This window comes from Mandrillus leucophaeus, unplaced genomic scaffold (assembly GCF_000951045.1).
Source record: "Mandrillus leucophaeus isolate KB7577 unplaced genomic scaffold, Mleu.le_1.0 Scaffold64, whole genome shotgun sequence".
Classification (NCBI taxonomy): domain Eukaryota; kingdom Metazoa; phylum Chordata; class Mammalia; order Primates; family Cercopithecidae; genus Mandrillus; species Mandrillus leucophaeus.
The window spans coordinates 1,924,677-1,945,048 of NW_012106919.1; the positions used below are offsets into that span (position 1 = coordinate 1,924,677).

Here is a 20,372-nt window from a genome sequence, read left to right on the forward strand (position 1 = left end):
TTGCATATTCTTTGTTTTTGTTGTTGTTGTTTTTTGTTTTATTTTGTTTTAAAATGTCTTTAAAATGCAAAAGCTAGTCTTATTAATAGCTCAAGTCTTAGCTGTACAGAAACAGACTCTGGGTCTTTTTTCAGAAGGGTGCCAACCCCATGAACCTTTGAAGGCAGGCCATCTCTGCAGTGCGGGACTGCCTCCCAGCCTCCTGGCCTGCCTTCTGTGCAATGGGAACCTGAGCATGAGGGCTGGGTCAGGTTTTGTTTTTCTCCTAATGCTTCTTGAGAGATTGGTGAGTGAATTATTTAGGCTACAAATGAGACAGCTTTAGCAGAGTCAGATAATAACAACCTGTTCTTCCGGAGGCCAGAAGGGGGGCTTATCTCTACTCATGCTGCACCCTCAAGACTGTGTCCAGGAGGGAGGGAGAGGGCTCGAGCCCCCTGCCCACCTGCTGCATCCACAAGCTGGTGGGCTCTGAGCTGGGGATTGGGCCTGATAGCGGGGATGATGCTATGCAAACTCTCTCCTGAGTTGCCAACCACTGCCAGCCTTTGCCTCAGCCAAAGTCTGGGTTCTCCAACCTTCCCTGACCTCGCCCATCCCTGCTACAGAGAAGACCTCTTTCCTTTGACACATGCTGGAATTTGCTAACTCCTAATTCATTTTTTTAGCTCCTCAAAGCCTTCATTTCCTCCTTACCTTTTCATACATTTTTTTGGTGGGATTTGAGGGGTATCTTTTAGGTAGCCAGACGACCCCTACATAGGAGGGTCTGACGGAGAAGGGAGAGTGTCCCACCTCCCCGACAATAGCATCCTAGGGTCCAGTTTCCAACTGAATCAGTATTTGTGTGCATTTTGTAGCTACAGTTTAAAAATGCAAATGAATTTTCCTGGAACATAAGGTTCCTGGAGTCATTTATCTTCCTCTTCTCCCCTTACTGGATTGGAATCTCAGTCTGAAGTTAGCCGTGCCCACACTGTCCTCAGCTGTGAAGGCCTTAGGAAGGTTACCAACCACAGGAGATCATGTGGCTAATTTCTGTTGGCATCCTAGCAGTTTCGTTAAGGTCTATGAGTGACATCCTAATTAATGGCCTCAGACAGTTGCCTGGATTGAGGCTGCAACTTCCTAAAATCACAAGCTTACAGCTACAAGGGATTTTAAAGTCTTTCTTTTCTTTCTTTCCTTCCTTCCTTCTTTCCCTCCCTCCCTCCCTCCTTTCCTTCCTTCCTTCCTTTCTTCCCTTCCTTCCCTTCCTTCCCTCCCTTCCCTTTCTTTTTCTCTCTTTCTCTTTCTCTCTTTCCTTCTTTCCTTCCTTCCTTCCCTCTTTCTTCCTCTCTTTCTTTCTCTCTCTCTCTCTCTTTCTTCCTTTCTTTCTTTTTCTTTCTTTCTCTTTCTTTCTTTCTTTCCTTTCTCTTTTTTTTATTGAGACAGGGTCTCCCTCTGTTGCCCAGGCTGGAGTACAGTAGCATAATCATGGCTTACTGCAGCCTTGGCCTCTTGGGCTCAAGTGATCCTCTCACCTCAGCTTCCTGAATAGCTGGCCCAATCGCATTTTTTTTTTTTTAGAATAGAGACAGGATCTTCCTATGTTGCCCAGACTGGTCTTGTCTTGAGCGTCCTCAAGACAGCCTCGAGCAATTCTCCTGCCTCGGCCTCCCAAAGTGCTGAGATTACAAGTGTGAGGCAACACACCCAGCTTGCAAGGGATTTTAGAGACTAGTTAGCCAACTCCCTCATTTGACAGATGATGAAGGGGAGGCTCAGAGAGGCTAGGTGGTTTGTCACATAGCAAGCTGTTGGTGTGTCCTGTCCAGTGATCCAGACAAGTGTTCTTTCTACTACTGCACATCAAGTATAGATGAGGAACCTGAAAAGAAGCCAGGATTTTAGCAAGGATGAATGTGAAAGTGTCCCGTTCTAAAGTCACTCAACCCTGCGAGTGCAAGGGAACAGAATGAAGAATGGGAAACACGTAGAGATATATACACAGGAAGAGGGAAGGAGGAGCAAAAAAGAGGGATTGAGATCACTCATTCAGAAGAACACAATGCACAGCACAAAATAATAAAAACAGAACTGATGCCGCATCCAAAACAATTGATTTTTATCCTTTCTCAAGGAGACAGAATGGAGCCCCATTAACCTTAGAGATCAGTGAAGCCACTTGGATAGCTTCCGGGTGCTTCAGGCTGCATATTAAAGCCCACGGGCTAAATCTGGCCTGCTTCCTTTTTTGTAAATAAAGTTATATTGAAACATAACCATGCTTATTTGTGTCTTCTTGTCTATGGCTATTTTTATGCTAAATAGCAGAGTTGAGTCATTTTGAAGAGCCCATATGGATCACAAATTCTAAAATATTTATCTAATCCTTTTTTTTTTTTTTTTTGTGAGACCGAGTTTTGCTTTTGTCGCCTAGGCTGGAGTGCAATGGTGCAATCTCGGCTCACTGCAACCTCCACCTCCTGGGTTCAAGTAATTCTCCTGTCTCAGCCTCCCAAGTAGCAGGGATTACAGGTGCATGCTACCATACCTGGCTAATTTTTATATTTTTAGTAGAGACGGCATTTCATCATATTGTCAGGCTAGCCTTGAACTCCTGACCTCAGGTGATCCGCCTGCCTTGGCCTCCCAAAATGATGGGATTACAGGCATGAACCACCGCGTCAAGCCCATTATCTGATCCTTTGTACAAAAATTTTGCCAACTGAAGCCTTAGTGTTTCAGTTGAATCTTTCGCAATATACTTTTGCAATCTGGAAACGATGACTTTGCACTGTATTCCTGAGTTTGGGGATATATATACATATATGTATTTGAGGCTGTGCCTCTGCCTGCTTTAATCCCTTCCGGTGCCACCTGTGATATCTAACAAAGAAATGAAGACGTAAAGATTAAGAGGCCAAGAGAAAGACTTCAGGGCAGATGCTTTCCTAACATGTTGTCACACCCTAGATCAGTTCAGTTCATATTTTCCAGGTTCATGAAACTTCTGTTTTTAAGCTTAAGGAAAATAACTGCATGTGCACCCGTGTGTGAAGATGTAATTGTTTATGCATGTACACTGCTGGTGTTTCTTTCTTTCTTTTCTTTCTTTCCTTTGTTTTCTTTCTTTCTTTCTTTCTTTCTTTCTTTCTTTTTTTGGGGACAGAATCTCGCTCTGTTACCCAGGCTGGAGTGCAGTGGTGCGATCTCAGCTCACTGCAAGCTCCGCCTCCCGGGTTCACACCATTCTCCTGCCTCAGCCTCCTGAGTAGCTAGGACTATAGGCGCCTGCCACCACGCCCGGCTGATGTTTTGTATTTTTAGTAGAGACAGGGTTCCACCATGTTAGCCAGGATGGTCTCGACCTCTTGACCTTGTGATCCACCTGTCTCAGCCTCCCAAAGTGCTGGGATTACAGGCATGAGCCACCATGCCCGGCCTTGCTGCTGGTGTTTCTGTGTGTCTGTGGATTTGTGTATCTCCATGCCTACAAGCAAGGACAATATTCAAAATACATAAAAACCAGTTTAGCACAGAGACTGACTCATCAAGACAGGTGCTAGCCCAGGGCACACTGGCAGCACACAGCCCAGCACACAACTGCACATTCCCACTCCCCCTGCTGTAGCTGAGATGTACTCCATCTCAATGAACTGAGGAGGGCTCACTTCCCTCTTCCCCACAATGTGAGCAGCTAAGATGGTTCCTGGTTTCCTGGAACTTGTGATTTGTCATCAAGTACGAGTCTGGGCGTGTGCATGGGCACAGCAGCTACTGGGCTCATATGGCTGTAAACATTCTATTTATAATAGATATGTAGACTGGGCATAAGGAGGACCAAGCAACTACCTTTCAAACCATACATGAGGGTGCAAACTCCCCTTCAGTCTGGTCTAGAGGAAGTGGATTCCAGCCATTTTTAAAGGCTTGATTGACCACAAGGCTGGGTGATTGGCAATACACCATAGCTTGTATTAGTGAAACTCTACCATGTGTCAAACACACATATTTAAGTGGGACTCTTCCCATCTCAAAATTCGGACAGAGGCCCTAAAGGTCAGGTAAAATAAAATTGAGTGTCAACTACACTAAACTCCTCCTACATTCTAAATCAAGATGCTAGACTTGCAAAAGGGGTGATGAATAGCTGTTACCCACCTCCAGACTGCATGAGAGAGAGCTAAGAACTAAGGTTGAAAGGCAGGTGGTAGTGAAGATCTGACCGGAGAGAGTTGTCACTTTCTTCCACCCTGGCCAATGGTGTGATTGTTTCTTACTGTAACCCACTTCAGAGGGGGATTCCAGAGAAGAACTCCAAGAGCTTGACTTGAATCCATTGGAGTATGAGGGACCCAGGAACTCAGACCTGAAAATAATCTGAAGGCGAGTGGCTATGGCTGGCTGGTTGCTCTGGAGAGAGTCCAGAGGACCACCTTGAGAGTGAGCTGCCCCCAAGAGCTCAGCAGAGCATGATGTTTGCATGTTTTTCACAGGCCAAGAGTGGACTGCCCAAGAGGGCTTCCTGGAAGAGACAGGTGACCCCAGCTAGGGAGGGCTTACCAGAAGCCAGGAGTCTGAGAGGAAGTCCTAAGTGGCCAGTGGAAGGAGACATCACCCACATCAAGGGATTTGTAAACGGGGGATCGCCAGCCGTAGCGCATCTTGCAGAAATCCAGGAAAGTATCCTCCCACACAAGATAATGCCCACACTCTGAGATGGAAAGAGACTTAGAGAGACAGACTCATAGACATTAAATAATTCATTCAATATCAAGCAGCTAAATAAATGGCATGTGGTAGTCTTGTCTTGTGTCAGTTTGGGTAAGCTGGAGCTACATTTCCCAGAATCCCATCCCCTGCATGGTTCTGGTTTAGAGTTGGCCAGAAGATTAATTTGTGAATGATTTGTAAGGCAGAGAAGTGAAGCAGCTGCCACAATTACTTAGCAGCTGTCATAGGTTAGAATTGTCAGCAGGTTCCAGGTTATACTTACTCTCACCACATTTAGCCTTACTTGGCAAATCCTGACCCTTCCGACCAACAAAAACTAAAAAGCCCAGGCCAACCCCAGAATCAGAGGCAATAGACTTTTATAAACTCTCCTCTCTAGGATCCTGCTCCAGCAGCTGGCATTCCTGAGTCCTGAAAGTTTGATTAGTGGCTTTTCTCTGGTCCTCCAACTTCTTCATTCAAACCTTTACTCTCCCAGTTTCTCCAGCAATTCTGTAAAGCCACCTTCCCATAATAAATCTTCCCATAATAAATCTCTTATTACACAACATGCTTAGTGGTTCTCCTTCCCTGATGGAACCCTGACCAATACCATTAGTATCAATAATAAACATCAAGTAGGTACTGGAAATGGCTCCAGAGGAATAGAACATTAGGGATAAAAATTGTGAACTGACCTGGTTAGATTTAAAGGCATTAATGATCCTATTACCATCGGTATAGGTGACACTGATAAATCATGGCATGCAGTGGCAAGAGAGATACGTGAATTATCACCCGTAGTCACCTGTAATACAAATGTCTTTAAAGGCAAGTCTTTGGCTGGCCAAGTAGTTGCCCCCACTAAACATTTTAATGGAAACAGAGAGTATAGGAGCATTCGTTGATTGCTTCTAGGTGTACTCAAACACGTAGAGGAAGAAAATGATGTGCTCAGGACTTTAAATGCCAAGCTCAAGGTTTGATTACAGGAGCAGGATGCTTCTATTATTGCCTTAAAAGAAACCCTTATTTGGCTAGGCGCTGTGGCTCAAGCCTGTAATCCCAGTAGTCTGGGGGGTCAAGGCGGGGGAATCACCTGAGGTCAGCAGTTTGAGACCAGCCCGGCCAAAGTGGTGAAACCCCCGTCTCTACCAAAAACACAAAAATTAACCGGGCATGGTGGCACATGCTTGTAATCCCAGCTACTCAGGAGGCTGAGTGAGGCAGGAGAATCACTTGAACCCAGGAAGCCAAGGTGAGCTGAGATCGCACCACTGCACTCCAGCCTGGGTGACAGAGTGAGACTCTATCTGTAAATAAATACATACATAAATAAAAGTTTAAAAATCATCATAAGGCTGGGCGCAGTGGCTCATGCCTGTAATCCCAGCACTTTCAGAGGCCAAGGTGGGTGGATCACCTGAGGTCGGAAGTTTGAGACCAGCCTGACCAACACGGAGAAATCCCATTTCTACTAAAAATACAAAATTAGCTGGGCATGGTGGCGCATGCCTGTATTCCCAGCCACTCGGGAGGCTGAGGCAGGAGAAACACATGAACCTGGGAGGTGGAGGTTGCGGTGAGCCAAGATCCCGCCATTGCACTCCAGCCTGGGCAACAAGAGCAAAGCTCCATCTCAGAAAAAATAAAAATAAAAATCATTAAAAAAAGAAAGAAAAAAAGAAACCCTTATTTCCTGTAGCTCCAGGGGTGAAATTTCTAAAAACCAACAAGGCCAGTCTTGACTTGAGTGTAGTAGGAGTCACTGTTGTGCCCCATGGTGAAGACATTCTTCTCTTAGAACCCAATACCACTAAATCAGTGGGGCCCAGAGTCTTGGGAACAGGAATTAACATTTTGCTGGTGAATCATTAGGGATGACAGTGAGAAGAGTCACTCCTATTTCCATCTCATATTGGCAATTCCACTGACTCATGCAATGAGAGCTACTATGGTGGAAAATGCCAGGTGGAAGCCTCTAGAATGGCCTGTACCTACCAAAATAGTAAGCCCAAAGCAATTTTGTTCCAGAGATTAGTGTCACCATAAGAACTTGAAAGATGTAGTAGTGGTGATTTGTACCATATCTTCTTTCAACTTGCAGAATACAGATGGACCTTAAAGAATGACAGTGGATTATCACAAACCTAATCAGGGTGGCTCCAATTTTAGCCTCTGTTCCAGATGTGATTTCTTTTTTCCTCCTTTTTTTTTTTTTTTTTTTTTGAGGCAGGGTCTCACTCTGTCACTCAGGCTAGAGTGCAGTGGTGCCATCATGGCTTACTGCAGCCTCAGCCTCCGTAGGCTCAGGTTATCCTCTCACCTCATCCTCCCGAGTAGCTGGGACTACATGTGTGCACCACCATGCCTGGCTAATTTTTGTATTTCTTGTAGAGATGGGGTTTTGCTGTGTTGTCCAGGCTGGTCTCGAGCTCCTGGGCCAAATAATCTGCCTGCCTCAGCCTCCCAAAGTGCTGGGATTACAGATGTGAGCCACCGTACCCAGCCCAGATGTGGTTTCTTTACTGGAGCAAAGATGGTTTTGGTACTTGGTATGCAACTAATGGCCTGGCTATTATTGAATAAAGAAATGTTTACTTATTTATTTTTATGTTCTTTTTTTTGAGACAGAGTCTTGCCCTGTCACCCAGGCTGGAGTGCAGTGGCTCAATCTCGGTTCACTACAGCCTCTGCCTCCTGGGTTCTAGTGATTCTTCTGCCTCAGCCTCCTCGGTAGCTGAGATTACAGGCACCTGCCACCATATCTGGCTAATTTTTGTATTTTTAGTAGAGACAGGGGTTTCACCATATTGGCCAGGCTGGTCTCAAACTCCTGACCTCAGGTGATCTGCCCTCACTTGGCCTCCCAAAGTGCTGAGATTATAGGTGTGAGCCACTGCGCCCGGCCTATTCTTTATATCTGTTAGGAAAGATCACCGAAGCAGTTTACTTTCAACGGGTAGGGCCAGCGTTACACCTTCAATCTCCTTCGTCAATGGTTTACCAACCATATGGAAGATAATTGCAGCACTGCTGCCCTACTCAGAGAAGACCCTAAACGATAGTGGTAAAGGAAAATCCCACCATTCTGCAGAATTCTGAGCAGTATATATGGTTGTTCATTTTGCCTGGAAGGAGAGATACCTGAGGTACAGACACACACACACACACACACACACACACACACACACACACATTCACATTCTCCTCCACTTCACACACAAATTCTCCCCCACTTCACATCTATAGCAACTCCTGGCCCTTCTGACCAACAGAAACCTAGATGCCCAGGCCAACCCCAGATACAGCCACAAATTGTGTGTGTGTGCCGCGGCTGGCTAAAGGTTTGACTTTCAGGGTGTGGATACTTACGGTATTGGAGGGAACATATTTGGAAAACTGATGATAAGGAAGTCTGGAGAAGAACTATGCAAATCAACAGTCATGAGCTGACACAAAGTGTGAAAATATTCATGTATTACATGAATGCTTGCCAAAGTACAACTTCAGTAGAGGAGGATTTTAAAAATCAGACCCCTAAGATGCCACACTCTTTCCCCAGCCATTTCCTCCAGTCATCCCTGTCTTTTGCCAGTGGCTCATGATCAAAGTGTACATGGTGGTGAGGGTAGAAAGTATGCATGGCACAGCGACACGGGCTTCCACTCATCAAATCTGATCTGTCTCCAGGCACTGCTGAGTGCCCAATCTGCTAAGGGCAGAGACCAACATTGAACCCTGAAGAAGGCAGTATTCCCCAGACTGAACAGCCACCACTTGATGGCGGATTGATTACATTGGAACACTTTCATCACGAGAGAGGCAACACTTCTCCTAGTAGACACTCACTTTGGATGTGGACTTCTCTTTCCAGTCCACATGCTGCTGCCCAAAACACCAACTTACAGAATATCTTTTTCATTGTTATAGTATTCCACTAAGCATAGCTTCTTACCAGGGAACTCATCTTACAGCAAATAAAACATGGCAATGGGCTTACGATCATAGAATTCACAGGTCTTACAATGTGCTGATTGCCCTGGAGTAAATGGTCTAAAAAGAATGATCTTTCTGGGGTCAGGCACAATGCCAGCTAACACTGGGCTGATGCAATGTCTTTCGCAATGCCCTGAATCAGCGACCAGTATGTTGTGCTGTTTTTCTCATAGTCAGGATTCATGAGTCTGAAAATCAAAGATTTGAAGTAGAAATGACTCCTCTCATTGTTACTCCTAGTGATCCACTAGAGAAATTTTTGCTTTCTAGCCCCATAGCATTGGGCTCTGTGGGTTTAAAAGGCAATTTATCCTCCTAGGTTAATTATACATAAGTAAATTATGTGACAGAGCTATCATTCAGCGACTGTATTAGGTGAAGTGTTTGCGGAAAGCAAAGGTAATATGGACTGAATAATACAGAATGAAGTTAAAACTACCAGCTGTGACCATATGACCAGTTATAGAAATGAGGACTGTAGTAGTTAAAAACCAAACACCGCATGTTCTCACTCATAGGTGGGAACTGAACAATGAGAACACTTGGACACAGGGCGGGAAACATCACACACCAGTGCCTGTCATGGGGTGGGGGGAGGGGGAGGGATAGCATTAGAAGATATACCTAATGTAAATGACGAGTTAATGGGTGCAGCAAACCAACAGGGCACATGTATGCATATGTAATAAACCTGCACGTTGTGTACATGTACCCTAGAACTTAAAGAATAATAAAAAACAAACAAACAAAAAGTATTTTTTTCTCACACTAATATGAATATATTACAATAGTCCCCTTCTATCTGTGGTTTCATCTTCTATGGTTTTAGTTACCTGTAGTCAACCATGGTCTGAGAATATTGATATTTCAATATTCAATATTTTGCCTGGAAGGAGAGATAGCCAGAGGTACAGATATACACATACACACATACACACACACACACACACAATTCTCCTCCACTTCATATACAAATTCTCCCCCACTTCACATCTATAGCAACTCCTGGCCCTTCCAACCAACAGAAACCAAAATGCCCAGGCCAACCCCAGATGATTGAAAAGATCATATTTATATAACTTTTATTATAGCATATGGTTGTAATTGTTCTATTTTATTATCGTTGTTGTTAATCTCTTACTACGTCTAATTTGTAAATGGAAATTTATCATCGGTATGTATAGGAAAAAGCATAGTACTATATATACAGGGTTCAGTGCTGTCCCTGGTTTCAGGCATTCATTGGAGCTCTTGGAATGCATCCCCTGAGGATAAGGAGGATTACTCTAAGGTAAATATTAACAAATTATTTTTTTCCCTCTTCTTATTCATGAAAGTGACCAGGACTATTACCTGAAAGCAACCAGAAAAATACACAGAAGCTGCCCGAGATTTCATCCAGAACCACAGATATGAGTCCACATGTTGGGATTAAAGGTGAAGGTGTGGAATAGCCAAGGCAATCCTAAGCAAAAAGAGCAAAGCTGGAGGCATCACGCTACCTGACTTCAAACTATACTACAGGGCTACAGTAACTGAAATAACATGGCACTGGTACAAAAACAAACACATAGATCAATGGAACAGAATAGAGAATCTAGAAATAAGACCACACACCTACGACCATCTGATCTTCCACAAACCTGACAAAAACAAGCAATGGGATAGGATTCCCTATTCAATAAGTGGTGCTAGGATAACTGGCTAACCATATACTGAATATTGAAACTAGACCGCTTCCTTACACCATATACTAAAATCAACTCAAGATGGATTAAAGATTCAAATGTAAAACCCAAAACTATAAAAACCTGGAAGACAACCTAGGCAATACCATTCAGGACATAGGCATGGGAAAGATTTCATGATGAAGACGCCAAAAGCAATTGCAACAAAAACAAAAATCAACAAATGGGATCTAATTAAAATAAACAGCTTCTGCACAGCAAAAGAAACTATCAACAGAGTAAACTGACAACCTACAGAATGAGAGAACACTTTTGCAAACTATGCATCCAACAAAGATCTAATATCCAGCATCTATAAAAAACTTAAACAAATTTACAAGGAAAAAAAATTAAAAGATAGGCAAAGGACATGAACAAACACTTTTCAAAAGAAGACGCACATGTAGCCAACAAACATACGAAGAAAAGCTCAACATCACTGATCATTAGAGAAATGCAAATCAAACCACAGTGATACACCTTCTCACACCAGTCAGAATGGCTACTATTACAAAATCAAAAAACAAGGTGGGGCAAGGTTTTGGAGAAAAGGGAATGTTTATACACTGTTGGTGGGAGTGTAAATTAGTTCAACCATTGTGGAAAGCAGTGTGGCAATTCCTCAAAGACCTAAAAACAGAAATACCATTCGACCCACCAATCCCATTGCTGGGTACACACCCAAAGGAATATAAATCATTCTACCATAAAGATACATGCATGTGAATGTTCATTGCAGCACTATTCACAGTAGCAAAGACATGGAGTCAGCCTAAATGCCCATCAATGAGAGACTGGATTTAAAAAATATGGTACATATACACCACGAGTACTATGCAGCCATAAAAAAGAACAAGATCATGTCCTTTGCAGGGACATGGCTGGAACTAGAGGCCATTATCCTTAGCAAACTAACACAGGAACAGAAAACCAAATGCCACATGTTCTCACTTGTAAATGATGAGATCGCATGGACACATAGAGGGAAACAACACACAGTGGGGCTTTGGGGAGGGTCGGGGGTGGGAAAAGGGAGAGGATCAGGAAAAATAACTAATGGATACCAGGATTAATATCTGGGTGATGAAATAATCTGTATAACAAACCCCCATGACACAAGGTTACCTGTGTTACAAACCTGCACTTATGCCTCTGAACTTAAAAGTTAAAAAAAAGGTGAAAGTGTGATTAAAAAAAAAACACACACACAGTGTCTCTGGCTTGTAATTCAATAAACTTATTACACATACCTTGAATCATTTAATTCCCACAGGGACTTGTGAGGTAAGGTTGCTAACACCAGTTTACAGAGGCAGATGCTCAGAGGAGAAAGAAAGCCTGAGGGCATTCAATAGCTGTCTCATGGGCTGGGAGTCCAGGACCAGGAAAAAGCATGTAGTAAATGACATTTGAGGGGCAGACTTTTAAAATGTGAATTATCTCATTTAATTACCACACTAATTCCATATGATAAACATTACCATTCTCAATTTACAGACAAGGAATCGAAGACTTTGAGCCTAGGTCTGCTTAGCTGTAACACTCACATCCCTCCATCACCCAGGAGATGTGTTCTGGTCATCTCCTTGAGGATTGGCTGTCTAGAGTCCAAACACTTCAAAATTAGTGTTTAGGGAAGGGGTAAGAGGCCAGGGGATAGACTGGGTAGTAAGTGCTGTGACATAGGTGTCTCCTCTATGCTCTGGGGCAGGAATGAGGGTAGAGGAACCCAAATCCAGCATGAGGGAGGCATCCTGAGGAAGTTTTGTTTTTGTTTTTGTTTTTGTTTTTTGAGACGGAGTCTCACTCTTGTCACCCAGGCTGGAGTGCAGTGGTGCAGTCTCAGTTAACTGCAACCTTCATCTCCTGGGTTCAAGGGATTCTCCTGTCTCAGCCTCCCGAGTAGCTGGGATTACAGGCATGTGCCACCATTCCCTGCTAATTTTTGTATTTTTAGTAGAGATGGAGTTTCACCATGTTGGCCAGGCTGGTCTCGAACTTCGGACCTCAAGTGGTCCTCTGCCTCGACCTCCCAAAGTGCTGGGATTACAGGCATGAGCTACTGCATCCAGCCATGAGAAGGTCTTTAAATTTGAGTGGGAATCAGCCAGGCAAAAAGCTGTGTGTGTGTGTGTGTGTGTCTGTTGGAGGGAAAGGAGTGCAAATGCTGAGGGAAAAGCATTTGCAAAGAACACTTGAGGCAAATTCAAGTAAGTAGTTAGCAATGGCTAGAGTACAAGGGGTAAGGAGAGATGGCAGAGATGAGGCTGAAAGTTGGCCAAGGCTGAGCTCAGAAAGAAGCTGGTTGCTGTACAGTTTGAGTTTTATCTTAAAGACAACAGAGAACCCCACAAGGGCTCAAGGGCAAGGGCAGAGGCAGATTGCCACCTTAGAGATGAAGCTGTTAAGACCCGATGGGTGGGTGAAACTGAAGACTGGGCAATAAAACAGATGTTTTGACAATAATCCAGGTAAGAAATAATAGCCCTTGGGCCAAAAGCAGTGGTTGCCTGGGGGTGCAGAGAGGGAAGGAGGAGGATGAGGATAGTTTCCAACTCTGGGCTCTCCGTTCCTTAACGGATGATTGCTTTTTTCTCTCCCACCATCTGGCTACAATGGGTGGCAGCACTGGCCCCGTGCATCTGCCCATGTGCTGTTTGAAGGACTCTGAAGGCCCAGAATCCCAACATGCTGCCTTCTCCAAGGCCCATAACGCCTCTCCTCAAGTCCATATTACGGCTGTATTCACACAAAAGCAAACACTGAACACTTACTGGAGCTTTGGGTTAATAATTATTATTATTTTTTTTTTAGGGGTCACCATCCGAATCTTGGCCAACTGTGAGGAAAGGCTGGAAGAGGAGTTTGGAGATGAACTGTGGCAATTCCGGAGGACCCATGTCCTGGAATTGGAGAGAAAGGGAGGAGGCCGTACCACCTAGGAGGGAGGGGCTGCTGGGGTGGGGTGAGCTGGAATCTGCTCTCAAGTTATTCCTGCCCTTTGGCTGTCAGGGATTTGGGGGTCTTTGGTCTTCCCTTTCACTCTGGCCCAGGATCAAGTTTCTCTTTAACTTCTTTTTCTGCACGTAGATTCCCAGACCCAGCCTGGTGCTCCGCCCAGAGCCTAAGCCGCAGTGGAGAGCGCGAGTGAGGAGCATGTCCTCCGATGGGTTTTTCAGCGAGGGTCGAAAGGCAGATGCTGAAAAGGTAACTCGCTTAGACTCACGGGACGAGTCGGGGCAGCTCTGGTACTCCCAGAGTTCCCAAAGATGATGGTCCAAAAACCAGGAGCAGCGTGAGCTGCTGCCGAATTCCACTCCACTCGTAAGCTCTCGCCAAGTACTGCGCGGGAAACATGATAGCCAAGTGGACTGGAGCCTTGACTTTTTCTCCTTGGGAGTGATACCTGGGACAGCCTTAAAGGCTGGAGGGCAGAGGTTCTCTCCATCGCTCCCACCTGGGGACGTCTCTCCTGGCTCTCCGCCGCCGCGCACACGCACTAGCTGGGCAGCACGCGACCATGAGGCTGCAAACGTTGCTTGTATGTATGTATGTATGTATGTAATTATTTATTTATTTTTGAGACGGAGTTTCGTTGTGTCGCTCAGGCTGGAGTGCAGCGGCGCGATCTGGGTTCACTGCAAGCTCCGCCTCCCGGGTTCACGCCATTCTCCTGCCTCAGCCTCCCGAGTAGCTGGGACTACAGGCGCCTGCCACCTCGCCCGGCTAAATTTTTTGTATTCTTAGTAGAGACGGGGTTTCACCGTGTTAGCCAGGATGGTCTCGATCTCCTGGCCTCGTGATCCGCCCGCCTCGGCCTCCCAAAGTGCTGGGATTACACGCGAGAGCCACCTCGCCCGACCCGTTGTTTGCTTTTAGTTACTTATCGTTAAAGATTAAGCTGCTGGTAAGCCGATATCAATAATCCCTCCGGAAAAATATTTTAACTAAGTTAGTAATAGAAAAAAATTGTTTGCAATTGTAGATATTAGTCAATTAGAAGATGTGAGAGAGGGAGGTAGAGTGGGTCCCAGGTCGGGTGCAGGGGTGTGCGCGCGCGCACGTGTTGGGTCAGGGGAGACTAAGAATGTGTGTGCAAGATTTCGGGAGGGTGCTTGGTCTCCAAGGTGAGGAATGCGGACTGCAGCTCTCCCAGGCCAGCTTCCGCCCAACACTCCCCACAACCCCCAACCCCCAATACCAGCACACTCGCCCCGCCCCAGGCTGGACAGTTACTCCCAGGGACTCTTCCCCCTGCTTTACTCAGAAGGAGGCAGCTGCGAGCCGGGCGTGGTGGCGGTCGCCTCTAACCCCAGCTACTCAGGAGGCTGAGGCAGGAGAGTTGCTTGAACCTGGGAGGCGGAGGCTGCAGTGAGCCGAGATCGCGCCACTGCACTCTCGCCTGGGGGACAGAGCGAGACTCGGTCTCAAAAACAAACAAACAAGAAGGGGGCAGCTGCGAGCGTCCCCTCCTCTCCTTCCCTCTGATTAGTAGAGCGGCATCGATCAAGGACCATCCGGCCCCGGCGGCGGGATAGGGAGGGCCTGGCCGAGTCCCTCCCAGAGCGGTGGAATCCGCAGGAGATTTGCGGGGACGGACTGCGTCTCCAAGAGAGACCTCCCTGTCATGGGTGGTGTCCACAAAATGCTCCTCTGTGGGCGACAGAAGGGTGCGGTGGGGGCCTGGGAGGCTCGTGGGCGATTCCGAGCAGCGGGTCTGTCCTGAGTGAGGGGGCAGCCCTGGGGCTGGGGGAATCGGGAGAGGCAGTGCCACTGCTCCTGGCTCCCCGGGCGACTCCACGGCTGAAGGCAGAGGGCTGAGCCCCAGCGCGGATCAGCCAAACTCGACGGGCCCTTGCGGGTCACCCGTCCCTAACCCTGGTTGGGCTGGGAGGGGTCTTCTCCCCGCAAGTCCCCTTGCCCGGCAGAGGCTTCTCCTTTCCAACCCCCGCGACGGGCGCACGCCCTAGGCTGCTCTCGCCCGCCGCGCTCTTCTCTGGCTCCTGGGGCCTGGTGGCCCGTGGTGGCCCGCGGTGGCCCGCGTCCATCGTGTAGGTCCCGCAGACCCCCATTAACGCAGGTTCGAGATGCAGCGGCTTCCGCCGAGTGGGCGCGGCGTTCGGGGTCCTCCGGGAGCAGGCGGGAAGGACGCATCTGGGGTCTGTCGTCTGGACCTCTGGCCTCCGGGTGCGCAGCAACCCTTCGCGGCAGGATTTCGACCGCTGAGGCCTGCAGCTGTGACTAAACTAGCGCTTCCTCCGCCGGCTTCGCGGCCTGCAATCCACGCGGGCTAATGGTGTTAACCTTGGATTCCTCTCAATGCCGGGCCCTGTGGCACCCTAGAAAGTCTCAACGCAGGAAGGTCCAGGGCCCTGTGGGTGTACACATGGGAAGGCACAAAAGCTGCAGATATTGTTTATTCAAATTGAAACTCGTTGGAAAGCTGTGCCTTCTTATTTTTTAAAAAATTCAACTTTGTTGAAGTATAGTTTACATGCAATAAAATGCACCCACTTTAAGTGGATATTTAGATACATTTTGACACATTCACACTCCACTACCATGATCAAGATGCAGAACATTTCCATGTCCTCAACAATCACCTTGTGCCGTCATCCCAGACTACCCTGTGTCCCTCTACTCACCCCATCCCACACACCTGAGTTCTAGGCAACCGCTGGACTGCTTTCTTCTACTATAGATTACGTTTTTGTATTTTCTGGAGTTTCATATCAATGGAATCATACACTATGAGCTCTGTGTCTGACTTTCACTTAGCTTAATGTTGTTGAGACTCCTCCCTATTGTTGGAAAGATCAGTAGTTTACTTTTTTTTTTTTTTTTGGTGAGATAGAGTCTCGTTCTGTCGCCCAGGCTGGAGTGCAGATTTCAGCTCACTGCAACCTCCGCCTCTTGGGTTCAAGCGATTCTCCTGCCTCAGCCTCCCGAGAGTAGCTGAGATTGCAGGCACCCGCCATCACACCCGGCTAACTTTTGGATTTCTTTAATAGAGACGGGGTTTCACCATGTTGGCCAGGCTGGTCTCGAATTCCTGACCTCAGGTGATCCACCCACCTTGGCCTCCCAAAGTTTTGGGATTACAGGTGTGAGCCATCGCGCCCAGCTTTTTTATTGCTGATACTGCATTGTCTGGTTGTACCGCAATTTGTTTACCCTTTCTCTTGTCCATAGACATTTGGACTTTTTCCCAGTTTGGGCTATTTTGAATTAAGCTGTTAGGAATATTTGTTCAAGTCTGTGTGACTATATGATTTCATTTCTCTTGGGTGCATAACTAGAAATGGAATTGCTGGGTCATATCAGAAAACATACTTTTAATGTTGTAAGAAACTGCAAAACTATTTTCTAAAGTGGCTGAAGCATTTTACACTCCCACCAATAGCATATGAAAGCTCCAGTCATCTCCACATAGCCACCAATTTTTAGTATTGCCATTCTTTTTAATTTTAGTTATGCTAGTGGGTGGCCAGTGGTATCTTACTGTATTTTTAAATTTCATTTTTCAAATAACTACGTTGAGCATCTTACGATGTGTTCGTCTTTAAAATGTATATATCTTATTTAGTGCAATGTCTGTTCAAATATTTTGCTCATTTTTATCAGGTTATTTGTTTTATATTACTGAGTTGTAAAAGTTTTCTATATATTTAGGATATAACTCCCTTATTTATGTTCTGCATATATTTTCTCAGTCTGTGCCTTGCCTCATCATTTTCTTTTTCTTTTTTTTTTTGTTTTCGAGACGGAGTTTCACTCTTGTTGCCCAGGCTGGAGTGCAATGGCGTGATCTCAGCTCACTGCAACCTCTACCTCCCAGGTTCAAGTGATTCTCCTGACTCAGCCTCCAGAGTAACTGGGATTACGGTCACATGCCACGATGCCTGGCTAATTTTGCATTTTTTGTAGAGACGGGGTTCTCCACGTTGGTCAGGCTGGTGTTGAACCCCTGACCTCAGGTGATCCTCCCAAAAGTGCTGGGATTACAGGCGTGAAGCACCACACCCAGCCTTTTTTGTTTTGGTTTGGTTTTGTTTTTTTGAGATGGAGTCTTGCTCTGTCACCCAGGCTGGAGTGCAGTGGCGTGATCTCAGGTCACTACAACCTCCACCTCCTGGGTTCAAGCGATTCTCCTGCCTCGGCCTCCCCAGTAGCTAGGATTACAGGCACGCACCACCATGCCTGGCTAAGTTTTGTGTTTTTTAGTAGAAATGGGGTTTTGCCATGTTGGCCAGGCTGATCTCGAACTCCTGACCTCATGATCTCCCCACCTCAACCTCCCAGAGTGCTGGAATTACAGTCACAAGCCACCGCACCTGGCCTACCTCATCATTTTCATAACCGTTTCAAAGAGTTAGTTTTAGTCTTGATGAAATCCAATAATCATTATCTTCTTTTATGGTTTGTGATTTTGAGGTCTTAAGAAATCTTTTGCCTTATGTCAGGTTTGCATAGATTTTTTTTCCTTTGTTTTCTTCTTACAAGTTTTATAGTTTTAGCTCATATGTTTAGGCCTATGATCTATTTCAAGTTAAATTTTACATATGGTGTGAGGTAAAGGTTGAGGTCCATTTTTTTCTGTGTGGATATCCCATTGATCCAGCATGATTCATTGAACAGACTACCCTTTTCCATTAAGTTACCTTAGAACCTGTGGTAACTAGAATTGAAGATGGCACCTAATGAATACCACCTGTATGCAGGCCTCTGTGTAGTCCCCTCCTACTGCATTGGTTGCCTTGGTTGACTTGTGTAATCAATACAATTTTGCAGAAATTAGAGAGTAAAAGTTAACAACATTAGGTCATAAAAACATTGGCTTCTACCTTGCTCTCTATCTTGATCTCTCTTGGATCACTCATCCAGGGAAGCCAGCTGGAAACTCAAACCACTCTATGAAGTCTTATGTGGTGAAGAACTGAAGCCTCATGCCAACACCAGCAGCTACCTGCCAGACAGGTAAGTGAGCCATTTTAGGGGTAGATCCTCCAGTCCCAGTGAAGCATTCAGGTGACTAGCCTCAGCCAACATCTTGATGTGCAACCTCAGGAGAAGGCCTGAACTAGAATCACGAGTCTAAGATGCCTCTGAATTCCTAACCTAAGAAACTGTATTTCTAGACTCTCAGTTCTGTTCCTTAGATGTATGTGTCTGTCCTTACAGCAACACCACACTGTCTTGATTACTGTAGTAAGTCATAAAGCCTTCTAATACTGTTTTCTTTAAAACTTGCTTTGACTCTTCTAGGTTCTTCATATTTTTATATCAGTTTTAGAATTAGCTTGTGAAGTTCTGCAAAAATCTTGCTGGGTTTTGAAGGGGTTTGCATTGAAACTATAGTTTTAATTCTGGGAAAACCGATTTTTTTTTTTTTTCCACCGAGTTTTTGCTCTTGTCACACAGGCTGGGGTGCAACGGTGTGATCTCGGCTCACTGCAACCTCCACCTCCTGGGTTCAAGCTCCTGGGTTCAAGCGATTCTCCTGCCTCAGCCTCCCACGTAGCTGGGATTACAGGCGCCTGCCACCACGCCTGGATAGTTTTTGTATTTTTAGTAGAAACGGGGTTTCACCATGTTGGTCAGGCTGGTGTCGAACTCCTGACCTCAGGTCATCCACCTTCCTTCGGCCTCTCAAAGTGTTGGGATTACAGGCGTGAGCCACCGCACCCGGCCTGAAAACTGGTATCTTAATATTCTGGACCACTCTGGGTTGCTGCCACCGCTGCCACCGTCGTGCAAGCCCCTCAGGTCTCCGCGAGGCCAGGTGACGCTCAAGAATGGGAGACAAGCCAGTTTGGGAGCTGATTGGATCCAGCTTCATTCAACATTACTACCAGTTATTTGGTAACGATAGAACGCAACTAGGCGCAGTTTACATTGATGCCTCATGCCTTACATGGGAAGGACAACAGTTCCAGGGGAAAGCTGCCATTGTGGAGAAGTTGTCCAGCCTTCCGTTCCAGAAAATCCAGCACAGCCTCATGGCGCAGGACCATCAGCCTATGCCAGATAGCTGCATCATCAGCATGGTTGTGGGCCGGCTTAAGGCGGATGAAGACCCCATCATGGGATTCCACCAGATGTTCCTATTAAAGAACATCCAGGATGCTTGGGTTTGCACCGATGACATGTTCAGGCTTGCCCTGTACAACTTCGGCTGACCTCCTCTCAGCCAGGCACTAACGCTGTTTCCTCCTCCTTCCTCTTTCCAATACTATTCCTACTCCTCCAGATGCTCCGAATATCATGCACAAGTAAGCAGGGCCGCGGCGAGAGTGGGCGCAGTGCGCTGCTGCCACCGAGGTGTTGTGCATGATGTTTGGACGCTAGACTAGTTACATCTGATAGAAGTTTGTGTTGTACCAGCGTGTGCCTTGGAAAGACTTAAGTAATGCAAAAGTTGTCCTCTTTTTGTTTTTTGTTTGTTTTAATATACTGACAAGTTGCTTTAGTAACCCAAAGCAGTGAAGGAGAAAGCAGCTCCCTCACCGCCCAGACATTGATTTGTTCAGATGTCTCAATGCCTTATGATACAATAAAACCACAAAAATTTTCTTTAAAAAAAAATTCAGTCTTCTGATCTATGAACATGGAAAATATGTGCATTTATGTATGTTTTCTTAAAATTTTCTAAACAATATTTTATAGTTTTAAGTGCTCAAGTTTAGGTCTTACAAATATTTTGTAAAACTTATCCCCAAGTATTTCATGTTTTTGATGATACAATGAATGGTACTGTGTTTTAAATTTCTATTTATAGTTGGTTGTTGCTAGTACAGTGTATAAACTTACAACTGATATGTGTATATTAGCCTTTTATCCTATGATGTTTCTAAACATCCTTCTTGGTGCCAGTAGCTTCTTAAAAGTTTCTTTTGGATTTTTTACATAGATAATCATGTTGTCTGTGAATGATAATTTGACTTCTTC

The 20,372-nt window shown here is 45.7% G+C and overlaps 1 pseudogene across 1 annotated transcript; it reads left to right on the forward strand.

Annotated features, from left to right (window-relative positions):
• Positions 1-19,147: 19,147 nt before the first annotated feature.
• Positions 19,148-19,993, forward strand: LOC105554330 (annotated as a pseudogene). Its single transcript, XR_001008308.1, has one exon. The product of XR_001008308.1 is annotated as a nuclear transport factor 2 pseudogene (transcript).
• The last annotated feature ends 379 nt before the right edge of the window (positions 19,994-20,372 follow it).